Source organism: Magnolia sinica, chromosome 3 (genome assembly GCF_029962835.1).
Source record: "Magnolia sinica isolate HGM2019 chromosome 3, MsV1, whole genome shotgun sequence".
NCBI lineage: Eukaryota > Viridiplantae > Streptophyta > Magnoliopsida > Magnoliales > Magnoliaceae > Magnolia > Magnolia sinica.
The window spans coordinates 24,621,132-24,638,598 of record NC_080575.1 but is presented as its reverse complement, the minus strand read 5'-3'; the positions used below and the strand labels follow the sequence as shown (position 1 = coordinate 24,638,598).

The 17,467-nt window shown below is 40.6% G+C and overlaps 1 non-coding gene across 1 annotated transcript; it reads left to right on the top strand.

Moving 5' to 3' along the window:
• The first annotated feature begins 14,382 nt into the window (after nucleotides 1-14,382).
• On the top strand, nucleotides 14,383-14,489 carry LOC131241660 (small nucleolar RNA R71). Its single transcript, XR_009169219.1, has one exon. It is a non-coding gene; the product is annotated as a small nucleolar RNA R71 (small nucleolar RNA).
• Nucleotides 14,490-17,467: the final 2,978 nt, after the last annotated feature.

The window sequence follows — 17,467 nt, the reverse complement described above, 5'->3', positions numbered from 1 at the left end:
TGGCGCGATACTCCCCCTCAAACAAGGGACACCAACTAGCCCCTTCCAGGCGTTGCAACAATAGAAACTCGCCAAATAGTCGCGGATCAACATGAGCCTCAAAAAGGACCCTACGGCCTTCATAGACTCCATAAGATAACTCTGTCAACAAAGTTCTTCCAATGGGAGCTTGAGGATCAAGGTCTCGCTTGGTCTGAAACTCACGAGCGACGGTCGTGCTCGCGGCGGCACCTCTCAGCCTCCGTGCACGAGTTGGGCGGCTAGGCCCAGCTTCATCCACGGGCGCTCTCTTCTTCCCCATCAAAGAAAGAAGGGTAGAGATGGAAAATATGGCTGTAATAAACTCAAAGAGGGCCATTGAAAATGAGAAAAAGAGAGAAATAGGAAGAATGGTGAAGCTTCCACACACTTGAGATCCCAAAGAAGGATTTGGGAGCTCAAATGAGAAGGAAAGGGAGTGAAATTAGCAATGGGGGTGAGGTTTTAAGACAGGTTGGTTGGGTGTGCACGAAAATGGAAGAAGAAGAAGATTTGGGAAGGATTTTGGTGGAGTTTTGAGAGGAACTTGAAGAAAAGGGAGCTTGGGAGGGTGTTTTGTGAAGGGAATAGGGTTTATGAAGGGTTTTAACCAAGCAACCATGGAGGGGTGGGCCACACTAGGCCCCAAAGTCGTTGGCCCGAGCCGGCCCGCTGGGCGGCGAGGTCATCGCCAGTCTCTGGACCATCTGGCGATGGCTCACCATTTGGGCGAGGTCCTCCTGGCCCCTAAGCTCTAGAATGATGTGGGTCCCCCCCGGGTCCCCCTGGAAATGCCCCGATCGACCCCTTTGCTTGATTCGACGCCTATCAGGCCACTCGGGTTGAAATCTGATACAAACACAGATTTACTGACAATTGAAGGGTTGAGATGGGAAGATAAACCATCTAGACTCATCAAGGGACGGTCTAGAAGAGATTTTGAGTCGCTGTGTGTGATCAAGAGAGAGCACAGACTCGATCTCGGCGATTGTTTTCAGTAAACTTTCGCCGATAGAAGCAACGGGACACAAACACAAATTCTACGATAAACTCGCACCCAAATACACTAAGGTAGCGACAGCATGCGGTGTGTGACCATAACCCAGGTCCGGTTTAATCCAATTCATGCTCTGATACCAACTTGTAACGCCCTGAAATTCGGGGGTCGAGCATAACTTAGCTCCCGAGTTTCAAAACATCACTTATGCAACATATTGAATGATGGATGTATGTTGTTTATATGAGTGCATAAAACATGAAATAGATTAAGCCAAACTACAAATATAATTCAGGGATAAGTGAAGAACGTAAGCGGAAGACTTAAAGAAATATGTGTACATGTGCAAATCCCTGAAATACATATACATATCAGGTCGTATTACAAGTGTTGCTATCAAAATTACAAGTATCAAATTACATCATCTATTCCCAAAAAGAAATCCCAGAATCCATGCATCAGAACGAGGCTCCCTAGAACCCACCTGAAAATTGCATGAAAGAAAATGCAGCCTCATCATCCTCGAACTCGTGCTCTGCCTCAGCGGTCGCATCAATATCTGCATCTAAGATAGAGTCTGGTGGGTGTTTAACACCGCCCCAGAATGTGGGAGTGAGTGATCAACTCAGAGGAGCAATAGAGTAAAGGTTAACATGTTATGAATTCAATCAAGCAGTAATGATAAAGCAGAACAATCAAACATGTCCTAAGTACTCTTGTTAGTGCAAGGATGTATGTAGAATGATGCGTGCCCTCGCCGGTACACCCTCAGCATCTTCATCTTACCTTACGCATGACATCACCTCAAGTGCTCCACCTCTTCCAGGCACATGCAATGCGGTGCATGAACATGATTACCAAGTTGTTATTAATCCTTTTCATACAGCAGGATTGGGAAGCTAAGGTACCTTCCTCATATCAATTTCCAAACAGTGATCCATTCTAGGGTCGTCAGTCCTAGACAATCTTATACGATCATATGATTTTAGGTCGCTGCAAAGGGCTCTTCACCAATCAATGCACGCCTATCATACCTTCATTACTACAATAAGGCTCGTCACCTCAATGCAGTATTTAGGTATGCTCGAGGTCACTACAAAGGGCTCGTCACCAATCAATGCAAGCAGACAGCTCGAATATAGTGTCCCATACCACCATAATCGGCTCACGAGTTTGGTTGCTCACTGGTCACTACGGGGAGGCTCGTCACCCCAGCGTAGGCCGACAGCTCGACCACGGTGTCCCATACCACATGTCCGCTCATGAGTCTTAGCGGATCAAGGTACAATGGTTAACAGGATTTCATCGATAAGTTTGGTACCCTAGATTTATACAATAGAGTCCACACATGGTGAACATACATTGGACAATCGAGTTACTTGACGAACTCGACTAGCATGAGCGCACATTGGGTTGAACGACATAGAGTGCGCAAACACTCCGTGTGGCCAAACCACTACCGACAACTCTAATACGACTCGGGTTCGTCAAATTGCGTCCTACGTGGCGAAAGCAACCTCAGCCACGAACTCAAGGCCGATTACCGATTTTCTGGACTATTCCATACTCCCAAAAACATTCCACTACAACAAATATTCATATCGACAATTTAGAATAGTAATGGAACAACAACTCAAATCATGTAGTATGTAAGCATTTGAAGAGTATCAACTTAACATGGATTGGAGCATAAGTGATACTTGAATTTAAACAACAACGAATATGACTTGCATGTGATAAATCATACACATCAATAGGAGTGTTGGGAATCGCTTCTCAACGCTCGCAATTAGGTTAATATGTTGCACTTTAGATCATTCAGACATTTCTACAAACACTTAGAATACATAGTTCAACATATATGACGTATGTTGTAATACACACATTTGAACAATTCCTTTTGCCAAGGAGTTGTCACACATAAGATTGGCACAATTACATAACAAATAATCATGGCAAACACATGCTCATATTTTATACGTATACGGTACTTCCTACATATACATAAAATACACAAATCTCAATATAACACATGCATATCAGGAACGCAAAATAAACATAGCATTTGACATGTGAAATCTCATCCATAACAAGAATAAACCATTCACTGACATTGAAAGCCTTGAAAACCATAACCTATACAATTAAAGTCCGCACCTTAAACTAGAAATAGCACATCGAACTGATTCAGACGATATGTCTTCGTCAACGGCGATTAGACAACCTAAGGCAAGCATAGAAATAAGATACAACACACATAAACCACTCTAAGCTCTAAAACAGATTAGGGTTAGGTTAACTTACCAAAGGAAGAACTTAGAATCGCCGGAATAACGATTCAAAAGTGGAGGTTTAAGGATGAAAAGTAACAGGAAAGAATCTAAGATGATTCACCAACTTCTCTCTCACTTTCTCTCTCTTTTCCTCTCTCTTTCTTAGCTAGGGTTAGGAAATTCGTATGGAAAAGAGAGTTAGGGTTTTAAAGTCTTTATATAGGCTTAACATTGATGAAAATAACCCCAGGGCCAAGGTATACTTAGGATATAACCAAAACAAACTTCTCTCGATCCAACGAAGCACTTCCGGTGGACCTTTTTCCACGTGCGGTCGGACTTAAGCTCACTGACCATGGATCTAGGTCAGACTGAGTTTTCGTACCGATCGGATCTATAGATCAACCGTGGTGGACCACACTCAATTCAACAGTCACCGAAACTCGATCAGGTCCAGAAGCACTATGACCTGCTTGGGCCATCTTCCCTGATCCGAGGGTGAAATTGGGTCAGAATCCAACGGTCAGATTGCTTAAAATCGTCGCGCAAGCGACACGACTCAAATTTCACAAAATCACATCTAATTTCTCACCGTTCTCACACTCTTCACTCCGGACTTAATCAAATTGACACAGAACATCATCTGGACTTGATTTTTGAGGTGATGGCCAAGTCCAACATGGTGACCATAACAGCTTAAGATCATCGCTATCGGACTTTCGACGCACGGTCCAGGTCCGATCCAGAACTTCCAAAAATTTCCAAGAGCAACTGGATTTAGCGATGAATCCCAGATTTCAGAGTAACATAGCGCTAATGATTCTACGGATTTTAAGTCATGCAGATCAAATTTAAAGTGATTGATGCTAATTTCACAAGCAATCGAGTTTAGCGCTAAGTAACCCACAAAAAACTTTTAAGGAAAAAAATAGAGGTAGTACTCGGGTCTTGGCACAAAATTTTTCGGGTCATTACAGTGCAAAACTATTTAAAGGAGTCTCTAGGCTATTCTAAATCATCTTATAGGGTTTGGAAACGGAGAGAAGACCTAAGTGGAGCTGATAATATTTTTCTACTTTGATTTCTTCACAGGTTCTAGTAGATCTTTTAGTTTTTCTTTTATTTTTGAGTTAGTTATGATTAGCTAATCTTTTAGCTAAGGCTAAAGGATGAAACTTGTAGTTATTTTTAATGTTTAGTTTGCTTTGATTCAAGTTATTTGATTTATATGTTGTATAATTCATATTTTATGGTTTAATTTAAGAAGTATTTTTGAATTACTTTAATCTATTGTCGACTTCGGGCACAGTAGATGCTTAGGAATTTCCTGAATGTTTTCTTCTCTATTTTGTGATTATTTGATCTATAGAATTCTCTGATCTATTATTGACTAAGGGCTTGGTGGATACTTTGAACTCTATTCAATTAATTCAACTAGACGGTTATATGAGAACCAATGCTTTGAATATTCAGAATTTGTTTTGAATTATTTATGATGTTTTAACCCATCATCCAGTTGGATAGATTAGGACTTTGATTCCAATCAAGTTATCTATTGAATCAGTAAATTAAATATTGAGATTGTTATTAGTGGATTCTTGAATCCTTAGCTTTATTTATTTATTTATTCAAAAACTCTTTTTACCTAGTGGATTTAAAACCCAGACACATCATTAGATTTAGATTAGCTCTAGGCCGTGTTCCCCATTCCCCGTGGATTCGACCTCAGTCTCACCAAGTTATTACTACATCACAACCTTGCACTTGGGATTGTGAATAGTGGCATATGACATTATCAAAGCGGTTATGGGCCTATCAGATATCCTAGAAGATGAGCATCGGAATTACCATTCATCCTAACTTATGAGCAAGTTGTTGTCCTACCCTAGAAGTGAATATCACCTCACTTGGGGTGGTGTTCTAGAACTAACTCCTCAAGAGTTCACCGAAGCAATGCTAATGAAGCTTGAGGAGGTTGATAATGTCATATTGTAGGCTTTTGATGTGTTGAAGGTGAAAAAGGCTAAACTTGGCAAGGCTGATAATAAAAAGGTATAAGGGAAGGTTTTCGGCGAAGGAGAAATGGTCTGGAAGATTGTTCTTCCTGTCGACAACAAAGAACATAAGTTTCAAGTGGCTCCAACATGAGAAGGGCAACTAGTGAGAAAAAGAGTGTTGAACGAAGGTACATACTTGTTACAAGACATGAGCAACCAAGTAAGTAGGAATCTCATAAATGGTCATTATAAGAAGAAAACTACCAACCCTGTGGAAATTGGTGCAGAGAGAAGACGAATCAACCACCGAATTGACTGATACGATGAAAAATAAAAGAAAGAAAAAGACCAAAAAAGAAGTTTTTATTTTATTTTATTTTATTTTATTCCTATTAATTAGTTGTTATAGAGACCGATTATAAAAACTCTCTTTATATAAAAAAAATGCATGTAAATATAAGAGAGAATAAATCTCTAGCCGAATGTCCCCTGGAGAGCTGGTCCTTTATCAATTTTCTTTTATAAAATAATGGCCAAGTGTTTGAACTTTGGCCTCTACCCCATAAAGCGCATCTTTCTTCCAGGGGCCGCCATCCCTTGAATTAAAGAGAAAGTAAAGGGTACCACGGTAGAAGCTTTAAGGAGATGGAGGAATTGGGTGGTGAGCAAGTACAATAATAAGCTTTATTTATGGTCAATCATGAGTGTTGAAGCTCTCACCTTAGTGCATGTATTTATCTTATTTCCTTGGCATTTTTATTTTCACGCTGATAGTATACGAGTTAATTATAAATTAATAAAATTGACAATCAACCTTTATTTTTAATTCTTTTAATCCATTAATACATTATTAAAAACATCTAAAGCCTGCAATCATCCTTAAAAGAAAAGTTTCTAGTTCAAAGTAAAAAAGAATTCATTGAGAAGAACTAACCATTCCCTCCTAAACCACTTTATTCTAAATTACTCGATCACTGCTATTCTAATAAACTCGAGTTGAATGCTATTATAACACACCTAATGTTCACTCCCCAAGTATAGGGTTGTGATGTAGTAATAAACTCGATAAGACCGAGGTCAAATCCCAAGGGACTGATACCTGTACGTTATCTGAAACTAAGTAGAACGAGAACTAGATTAAGATGAAATCTAAATCGAATGAATTTTGAGGAATAATAGTGAAATACTAATCTAAAACTTAAGGAATTCAGAGGAAGGAAACTAGGGATTCAGAGGATCCACTTGTAGAGATCAGGGAGATCTTATGCCTGCATCAAGAATCATGGAAATTAAACTGAACTTACTTGATCTAGTTTTCACGAGATGAAAGGTATATGAATTAGAATGGATTCCATCACCAAACCATGCCCAGGAGACAAAGCAAACATTAGAATTAAACTAATTACCAACCAATCAACAATGCATGAAGGTTAGGAAGGGTATCGTCATCCAACCATGTCCATGAGACGATGGTGAACAAGAGGGGTTCCTGACGTCATAAACATCAAAAGGAAGAAGAAATACTCAAAGCTATCGCAGATCTATTGTAATTTCAGTCACAACAAACCATTAAAAAAACTAAAAACATTCCCATAATCAGACAAATATCAAGTTCAATTCCATGTAAATAAAAAGCATAAGCACAGAGTTCTTCCCATCACGCTACAAGCTTCACCTCTTAGCCCTAGCTAAGAGGTTTAGCCGACCATGATTGGCTAAATCCAAAATAAACAAAAAGAAGAAGAAAAGAAAAAGAAAAATCCAAAAAAACTCTCTCTCTCTCTCTCTGCTCACGTCCAGCCCAAGCCTTCCCCTGTAAAATCCCTCTCCAAAGTCCCCCTACTGCGCCTCTCTCTCTCCCTCTTTATAGGCAGCAAAGACCGGCTGGAGTTTCCGCACTCCATGCGGAAGTTCAGACGCGCGATCTCTGTTTTTCGCAGCAAAACAACCTCCGTTTGGTTTGATTTTGCGGCGTCAAATCAACATATTTGTTGATTCTGACACCTTGGCTAGGGCTATGACCATCTGTTGAAGCATGTGGATGGTCTGGATCATCAATCCGACGGTGATCAGAAGAACACAGGGGCCCACAGCGTCCGGATTTTACGGACTGCGAAACAGAGCCAGCGCTTCTTGCGCTGGCTATCGGTGGGACCCACTTATCGGCTTCGAATGATAAATCCACTCCGTTCATTGTAATCCTCTCGAAAAACCAGTAAGAAACGGATGGTTTCAGATTGGATTCGGTGTGGCACGCAAGATCTTCTGTGCTACCGTCGATCGTCCATTTGAACGGTTGAATTCTGATACACGTTGTCTCCCAAAATTCCGTCACCTAGACTTCCGTAAGAGGGCCTGTTAGATTCCAATAAATGGTCTAGATCATACATTTGGGGAGCGAGTGGGGCCCACTACTGAAAAACGGATGGACAGGGTCCGTCCGCTGTTGTTGCGGAAGAAGAAGACAGGTCAGCTCGTCTTTGACCGGGCTGACCATCCGGTGCAAGGCCGGTGCGTGTACACTATGTACATGCATTGTACATGTAGGGTCCACTGTGATGTTCGTGAGACATCTGCTCCGTCCATTTGCTGTGTCACTTCATTTAAGGTGTTGAGAACAAAATTGAAGCATTTTCAGATACCAGGCGGGCCCCAAATCACTGATTTATGGGCTGATCTGTCCATTGGGCCACTTCCAGAGGGATCCAATGGCTGAAATTTGACGTGTATGGTTAGTTCATGATCATCAGGCCTTATATAAAGTTTGAAGCCGATTAGATGGTGGGAACCCTGTGATCTTGTATTATGGAGTCTTTCAAGCCTGTTTGAAGTGAGTGGCTGGAATTTCTCTGATCTCTGGTGCGTAAATCCTCAATCTTGGTCCCATGGAGTCCCGTCCACTGCCTTGGTGATGCCAGAGTGTCAAATCCATACCTTTAGCATCCTTTTCAATCCATGCTCGTCAATTCTCCTTGCATCACAAACACGATTAAACTAGACCGTTAAGCAGTACCATGTTCGTAAATCCAGGCAACAACTGGGGTCTAATATGCAATATTTGACCCTCAACACAACCCCCAACCAGCATTTTGCTAGTCCCAAGCAAAGTATGCAAAAAATAAGTTGAGAATTACGAGGCAATTCTTGTGAAACCGAGTGATATTTTGAAAAACGATTCAGATACGAAAAATCTAAGATCCATGAACTGTTGGGCATAATTCTCTCCTAGACTCAAGCACACGGTAAACTTCTTAATTAAATTCAAAGTATTAGTCCATCAATTAGAACAATTCTAAACATTGAATTCCATGGATGTATAGTCTAATCTCAACTTATCAACATTAAAATTCACTTCTCTATTTAAGGATATCATTGATAACCAATAAGAGAATTCATGATAACCAAAACTTTCCTCACACATCATCTTTTCATTCTTTTAGTTTTTTATTTTTTCCATTAAAAGTAACACCAAGAAGGGGAATCAAATCCCCACTTATAGGGAGCAAACCTATGGTAAAGACTTTACACCCACTCTTTTTCAAATATCATCCATGGGGAATCGAATCCTCACCTATAAGGAGCAAACCTATGGTAAAGACTATTCGCCCAATCCATTCAATTTCCCAAGTTGGTTCCTTTCATGTTTAGTGATTATTAAGTTAATCCTTCAATATCGAACTGAACCCTTAATGTGCAAGCGAGATGTGTTTTGTGAAATCATGACTCAATCAATGTTTACAACTTTTAATTCCGGATTAACAATTCAAACTAAATTGTGAAATCTAAAAGATACTGAATCCAAGAGTCATAAATTACCAACATTACGTATCTTGAAATTCACAAGGAATTCCAAAAAAAATTAAAAAATTTCACAATTTTTGCTCAAGACCAAGAAAACACTGATTAGGAAACCTAATCTCCCACCCCCAACCTCAAATCTACATTGTCCTCAATGTAAAAGAAATAAGCATGCAATGCACATGGGACAACGAAAATATAAGAGTGATGGAAAGATAGTACCTGGACAAAAGAATCAAGAAGCTTTCCAAAAATATCTACGTAAGAGCGGGTCAGCACAAGAGAGACACTAACAAAAGTAAAATAAAATCCTACCTTCACCACTTTCGCAGGTGCTCTCGATTGCATTTAGCATATGCAACAAGCCTTTAAACCCCTAGGTTGCCCCTAGTAGACGAGTTATAGTCTCGTGAGGGTTTGCAGCAATGTTACCCACAAACATTGAACTAACTAACTGAGAAAATGAACCGGAATGAAAAGCTGGGTTGGCTCCCAAGAGCGCTAAGTTTACCATCTATCCTAAAACAGCATAAAGGAAACTACCCTAGTCCTATGAAAACAGGAAACCTACCTATACCTCCATCAGACTAGGAGATCAATCCTAGTAAACAGATCAATCAGAGGTATGGACATGTCCTCTGAATCAAATTTCTCGACAAATGACTTTAAGTGATGTCCATTTACTTTAAACTCCTTGCCATTGTCAGGATCTCTTATCTCAACGGCCCCATGAGAATACGCAGTGACCACAATGTAAGGGCCAGTCCAACGAGATCGAAGCTTACCTGGAAAGAGATGTAATCGAGAATTATACAAAAAGGACTTTTTGACTAGGTGTGAATGATTTTCATAGAATACGTTGGTCATGAAACGCCTTCATTCTGTCTTTGTAAATTCTCGAGTTCTCATATGCATCGTTCCGGATTTCTTCAAGTTCATTTAATTGAAGTTTACGTAGCGAGCCAGCGTTGTCCAGATTGAAATTCAGATTTTTGATCGCCCAATACGCTTTATGTTCCAACTGCACAGGCAAGTGACAAGCTTTCCCATAGACAAGTCTAAAGGGAGACGTTCCAATAGGGGTTTTAAAAGTAGTACGGTATGCCCATAAGGCATCGGTCAATCGGATTGACCAATCCTTATGATCAGGGTTAGCCGTTTTCTCTAAGATATGTTTGATCTACCTATTGGAAATCTCAGCTTGTCCACTTGTCTGTGGATGGTATGAGGTGCTCACCTTATGAGAGATACCGTATTTCTTCATTAAGCTCTCGAATGGTCTATTACAAAAGTGTGAGCCCCCATCACTAATGATGGCTCGAGGCGTCCCGAACCGCGAAAGGATGTTCTCATTTAAGAATTTAATGACCGTGCAATGGTCATTATTTCGGCACGGAATTGCTTCGACCCATTTAGTGACATAATATACGGCGAGCAAAATATACAAATTTCCAAATGATTGGGGGAATGGTCTCATGAAATCAATGCCCCAGCAGTCAAATGTTTCTATGATAAGGATGGGATTCAAAGGCATCATATTTCGACGGGACAATGCTCTCAATTTTTGACAACGCTCACAAGCCTTGCAAAACTCATGAGTGTCCCTGAACATAGTGAGCCAATAAAAGCCACACTGTAAAATCTTGGCCGTGGTCTTTTTAGCAGAAAAGTGACCACCACAGGCCTGTGAGTGACAGAAGGAGATGACACTCTGATGCTCATCATCTGGCACACATCTCTTTAGGATCTAGTCTGGGTAATATTTAAACAAATATGGATTGTCCCAGGAAAAGTTGCACACCTTGGTGAAAAATTTCTTCTTATCTTACGCAGTCCAATGTGTCGGTATGGAACCTGTGGCAAGATAATTAGCAATATCAGTGAACCAAGGTGAATGGGAGACTCTGAACAGTTGTTCATCAGGGAACATATCATTGATATGGGTCGCCTTAAGGAAATCAGAGGTATTAAGGCGAGAAATGTGATCGACCACTACGTTCTCTACTCCCTTTTTATCTTTAATTTTCAAATCAAATTCTTGAAGTAGAAGGATCCATCGTATCAAACGGGGCTTAGAATCATTCTTAGAAAGAAGATACTTAAGTGCCGCATGATCTGTGTAGATAATGATCTTAGATCCGATCAGGTAGGACCTAAATTTATCCAAAGCGAACAATACGGCTAGGAGTTCCTTTTCCATAGTCGAGTAGTTCACTTGGGCAGAATTTAAAGTTCTACTTGCGTAATGAATGACGTAGGGCCTCTTATCTTTTCTCTGGCCTAGAACCGCCCCAAGAGCATAATCAGAAGCGTCGCAAATAAGCTCAAAAGGAAGGCTCCAATCAGGTGGCTGCATGATGGGTGCAGTGGTTAACATGCCCTTAAGCTTGGTGAAAGCTTCCTGGCATTGCTCAGTCCACTCGTATGGTGCATCCTTTTGTAGAAGATTACATAAGGGACGAGAGAGGAGACTAAAGTCCTTTATGAATCGTCTGTAAAACCCTGCGTGTCCTAAGAAGGACCGCACGTCTCTAATGCCTTGGGTGGAGGTAGGTTAGAGATAAGATCGATTTTTGCCTTATCCACCTCGATTCCTTTGGACGAGATAATATGTCCAAGGACAATTCCCTTATGAACCATGAAATGACACTTCTCCCAATTAAGTACCAAGTTCTTTTCTTCACATCTTTTCAGCACACATTTAAGACTCTCTAAGCACTCGCTGAAAGATGAACCGAAAACAGAGAAATCGTCCATGAAGATCTCTAGATATTTCCCCACTATGTCAGAAAAGATACTCATCATACATCGCTGAAAGGTGGCAGGGGCATTACATAATCCGAATGGCATCCTTCTGTAGGCAAAGGTGTCGTAGGGACATGTAAATGTGGTCTTTTCCTAGTCCTCAGGGGCGATTTCAATCTGATTGTAGCCCGAATACCTGTCTAGGAAATAATAATAGGCATGCCCAGCTAGCCTTTCCAAGATTTGATCAATGAAGGGCAAAGGGAAGTGGTCCTTCCTCGTGACAGTATTCAGCTTCCTGTAGTCAATGCACATTCTCCAACCAGTAGTAACTCTCGTTGGCACGAGTTCATTATTGACATTGGCTACGATGGTGATCCCGGACTTCTTAGGAACCACCTGAGTTGGACTCACCCATTGACTATTGGATATGGGGTATATGATACCCACATCTAATAGTTTAGGAACCTCGGCCTTAACCACTTCCCTCATGTTTGGATTTAGTCTATGTTGTGATTGCCGAGTGGTTTTATCATTATCTTCAAGATAAATGCGATGAGTACAAATCGAGGGGTTGATTCCCTTGAGGTCCGCTATCGTCCATCCAAGGGCTCCCTTATACTCAATGAGAGTAGATATGAGCATACTCTCCTGTTCTTTCTCCAGGTAGGCAGAGATCACCACCAGGTATGTTTTATCTTGACCTAAATAGACATATTTCAAATCAGAGGGAAAAGGTTTTAGGTCAAGCTTCGGTGGCTTGAGGTTAGACGGTAGAGGCACTACATCAGTTTGGGGAAACTCTTCAAATTGTGGCCTCCACCGGTTAACTTCAAGTACCGGTGCAGTATCAAGCAAGGCACACGTCTCCCTAATCATGTCATCATCAACATCATGGGAGTGGGCCAGGCACGTCTCTAAAGGGTCAGAGGATAAGGTCAGAGGTGTCGTATCTTCCACTAAAGAGTCAATCATGTTAATGTCGTGGAAATCGTCATCATCCTCTAAGTTTCTGCCATTATTGAAAAAGATGTTTAACTCCAATGTCATATTCCCAAAGGACATAGTCATGACACCATTCCTGCAATTGATAATTGCGTTTGAAGTGGCAACGAATGGGCGACCAAGAATGACGGGAATCTAAGTGCTCATGTTATTGATGGGTTCGGTGTCCAGGATGATAAAATCTACAGGGTAGTAAAATCTATCAACTTGGACCAACACATCCTCAATTATCCCCCTTGGTACACGAACAGAGTGATCAGCAAGTTGTAGTGTGGTTAGGGTGAGTTTTAATTCACCCAAACCTAACTGTTTGTATACCGAGTAGGGAATCAGATTAACGCTCGCTCCTAAGTCAAGAAGTGCATGATCAATTCGATGGTCCCCGATTACACATGATATGGTTGGGCTACCGGGATCTTTGAATTTCTGTGGCACATCTTGCTTTAGGATGGCACTCACTTTCTCGGTCAAGAAGATCTTCTTTTTAATATTTTGCCGTCGTTTGGTCGTGCATAGATCTTTCAAGAATTTGGCATATGAAGGTATCTGTTTTACGACATCAAGTAGATGAATATTGACTTTCACTTGTTTCAACACCTCTAAGATATCCCGAGAGTTAGAGAGAGGTTTTGGTGCGACCAACTGTTGAGGAAATGGGGCAACTGACTTTTCTAGAAGTTCTGGTTCTAATTTTTGTGAGGCCTCACTAGATCCATTATTGTTGTCCTCTTCTAGTTCTTGAGGCTTTTTGGGCCTAACCGGAAGGGTTTTATCAATGATCTTCCCACTCCTAAGAGTGGTGATGGATTTAGCGTGCCCCATTTGATTTGAAAAGCTAGGATCACTTATCTCATATTGTGGTTTAGGATTGGGAAGCGGTTGTGCAGGAAGCATCCCCTTTTCTATAACCGTCATACGTGAATCCATCTTTTGCATAAAGTCTCACATTGCCTGGGTTAGCTCTTGCATGAAATTTTGAACAGGTTCTTTTTGAGGTTTTCCCTGATTTGGATTTTGATTGAAGAAACTTTGAGTGGTAGCAGTTTGTCCATTTCTCCAACTAAAGTTTGGATGATTTTTCCAACTAGGATTGTACGTATTAGAGGTTGGTCCATTGAAAGGTCTTTGATAATTATTTACGGCATTGGATTGTTCATTCAACACTTCTCGAAAAATGGGTATTGTAGGATAATTTTCAGTTGTATGAATGTTGCAATCATAGATGCCGCAAACACTTTCATTAACCTTATCCTTCCTTCCTTCCATGGCCTCAACTTTCCTTATGAGCATAGTCACTTTACACTTGAGATCATCCTCTTCTTTCAAGAGATACAATCCACCTTTCTCCTTTAATTTAGTCGGCCTAGACGTGGTGTTCGATTTTGGGTAATAATCCCATGATTGTGTTTTTTCAGCAACACTATCGAGGTAATCCCATACCTCGTCAACATTTTTATTAATGAATTCTCCATTACATATTGTCTTGACCATTTGGCGCATGGAAGATGTCAGTCCATCATAGAAAAAATATGTAATGCGCCACTTTTCAAAGCCGTGTTGTGGGCATGAACTGACCAAATCCTTGAACCTTTCCCAACATTGGTAAAATGTTTCATCCTCCTTTTGGGTGAAGTTCATGATTACTTTTCTAAGGGTAATCGTTTTATGATGTGGAAAGAATTTCTTTATAAATTCCATTTGCATATCATTCCATGTGCTAATGGATCTAGGACGCAGTGAATGTAACCACGTCTTAGCCTTCTCTTTTAAGGAAAAAGGAAAGAGTCTCAGCCTGACTGTGTCCTCAGATACATTTGAAAATATAAAGTGGCTCTGATCTCATCAAACTCTTTCAAATGTAGATATGGTTCTTCATATTCAAGCCCATGGAACTTAGAAAGGAGTTGGATAACCCCTGGCTTGATGTCCATATGTCCTGTATTTTCAGAAAAAATCATGCATGAGGGCGTACTCACCCCCGCTGGTTGTAAATAATCTCGTAAAGTACGTGGTGAGGGTGCTTGATGTACCTTATTCTCATCCTGAATGTCCTCCACCCTAGGTTGGGGTAGAAGAGGTTGGTTTTCAACCATCACTTCAATTAACTTAGGGGATTTCGAGTGGTGTTTAGTCTTGCGATGGATAGTTAACCCCTTAACCAATCCTCCTGTAATTAAGAGATGTTGAGTGTTGTCACGGGCCCACTTGGGCATGAAACACTCGCAGCCCTCAATCAAATTCGAAGCCTAATCTTAAGAAACGAAAAGAAAATCTAGAAAGAAAGAGAGAGTTGGAAAGAAGTTACCAAATTGAAAGCCCTAAGTAAAAAAAAAAAAAAAGCCTGCAAAAGAAAACAAAACAAAGTTAGATTCTAGAAGAGTTAGAATTAGAAAGTTTCTAAAATAGAAAATCCAAACCTAAAATTAGAAAGTTTCTAAAAATAAAATAAAGAAAAGATGAGTTAGTTTCTAAAATTAGAAAAAATTTCTAAAAAGGGAATTAACTAACCTAGTTTCTAAGAACAAAAGAAGAAAGTTTCTAAAAATAAACTATTTTATAAAAATAGAAAAAGTAGAGGAATTAGAAAAGGATTACCAATTTAGAAGTTTATGTCAGGATCCTACAAAACATGAAACAAATTAGTTCTAAAAATTAAATAGAAATAATAATCTAAAACTAAAGTTATTAAAATCCTAATCTTAAACTAATCCTAAACCCTATTAATTTCAGAGAATCGCAACCATTCGTTCCCCGGCAACGGCGCCAAAAACTTGTTCACTCCCCAAGTATAGGGTTGTGATGTAATAATAAACTCGGTAAGACCGAGGTCGAATCCCAAGGGACCGATACCTGTACGTTATCTAAAACTAAGTAGAACGAGAACTAGATTAAGATGAAATCTAAATTGAATGATTTTTGAGGAATAATAGTGAAATATTAATCTAAAACTTAAGGAATTCAGAGGAAGGAAACTAGGGATTCAGAGGATCCACTTGTAGAGATCAAGGAGATCTTATGCCTGCATCAAGAATCATAGAAATTAAATTGAAGTTACTTGATCTAGTTTTCACGAGATGAAAGGTATATGAATTAGAATGGATTCCATCACCAAACCATGCCAAGGAGACAAAGCAAATAACAGAATTAAACTAATTACCAACCAATCAACAATGCATGAAGGTTAGGAAGGGTATCGTCATCCAACCATGCCCATGAGACGATGGTGAACAAGAGGGGTTCCTGACGTCATAAACATCAAAAGCAAGAAGAAATACTCAAAGCCATCGCAGATCTATTGTAATTTTAGTCACAACAAACCATTAAAAAAACTAAAAACATTTTCATAATCAGACAAATATCAAGTTCAATTCCCTATAAATAAAAAGCATAAGCACAGAGTTCTTCCCATCACGCTACAAGCTTCACCTCTTAGCCCTAGCCAAGAGGTTTAGCCGACCATGATTGGCTAAATCCAAAATAAACAAAAAGAAGAAGAAAAGAAAAAGAAAAATTCAAAAAAACTCTCTCTCTCTCTCTCTCTCTCTCTCTCTCTCTACTCACGTCCAGCCCAAGCCTTCCCCTGTAAAATCCCTCTCAAAAGTCCCCCTACTGCGCCTCTCTCTCTCCCTCTTTATAGGCAGCAAAGACCGACTGGAGTTTCCGCACTCCATGCGGAAGTTGAGACGCATGATCTCTGTTTTTCGCAGCAAAACAACCTCCGTTTGGTTTGATTTTGCGGCGTCAAATGAACATATTTGTTGATTCTGATACCTTGGCTAGGGCTTTGACCATCTGTTGAAGCATGTGAATGGTTTGAATCATCAATCCGACAGTGATTAGAACACACAGGGGCCCACAGCATCTGGATTTTACGGACTGCGAAACAGAGCCAGCGCTTCTTGCGCTGGCTATCGGTGGGACCCACTTATCGGCTTCGAATGATAAATTCACTCCATTCATTGTAATCCTCTCGAAAAACCAGTAAGAAACGGATGGTTTCAGATTGGATTCGGTGTGGTACGCAAGATCTTCTGTGCTACCGTCGATCGTCCATTTGAACGGTTGAATTCTGATACACGTTGTCTCCCAAAATTTCGTCACCTAGACTTCCGTAAGAGGGCCTGTTAAATTCCAATAAACGGTCCAGATCATACATTTGGGGAGTGAGTGGGGCCCACTGCTGTTGCTGTGGAAGAAGAAGATGGGTCAGCCTATCTTTGACCGAGCTGACCGTCCGGTGCACGACCGGTGCGTGTACACTATGTACACGCACTGTACATGCAGGGTCCACTGTGATGTTCGTGAGACATCTGTTCCGTCCATTTGCTGTGTCACTTCATTTAAGACGTTGAGAACAAAATTGAAGCATTTTCAAATACCAGGCAGGCCCCAAATCACTGATTTATGGGATGATCTGTCCGTTGGGCCACTTCTAAAGGGATCTAATGACTGAAATTTGACGTGTACGGTTAGTTCATGATCATCAGGCCATATATAAAGTTTGGAGCCGATCAGATGGTGGGAACCCTGTGATCTTGTATTATGGACATCTTTCAAGCTTGTTTGAAGTGAGTGGCTGGAATTTCTCTGATCTCTGATGTGTAAATCCTCAATCTTGGTCCCATGGAGTCCCG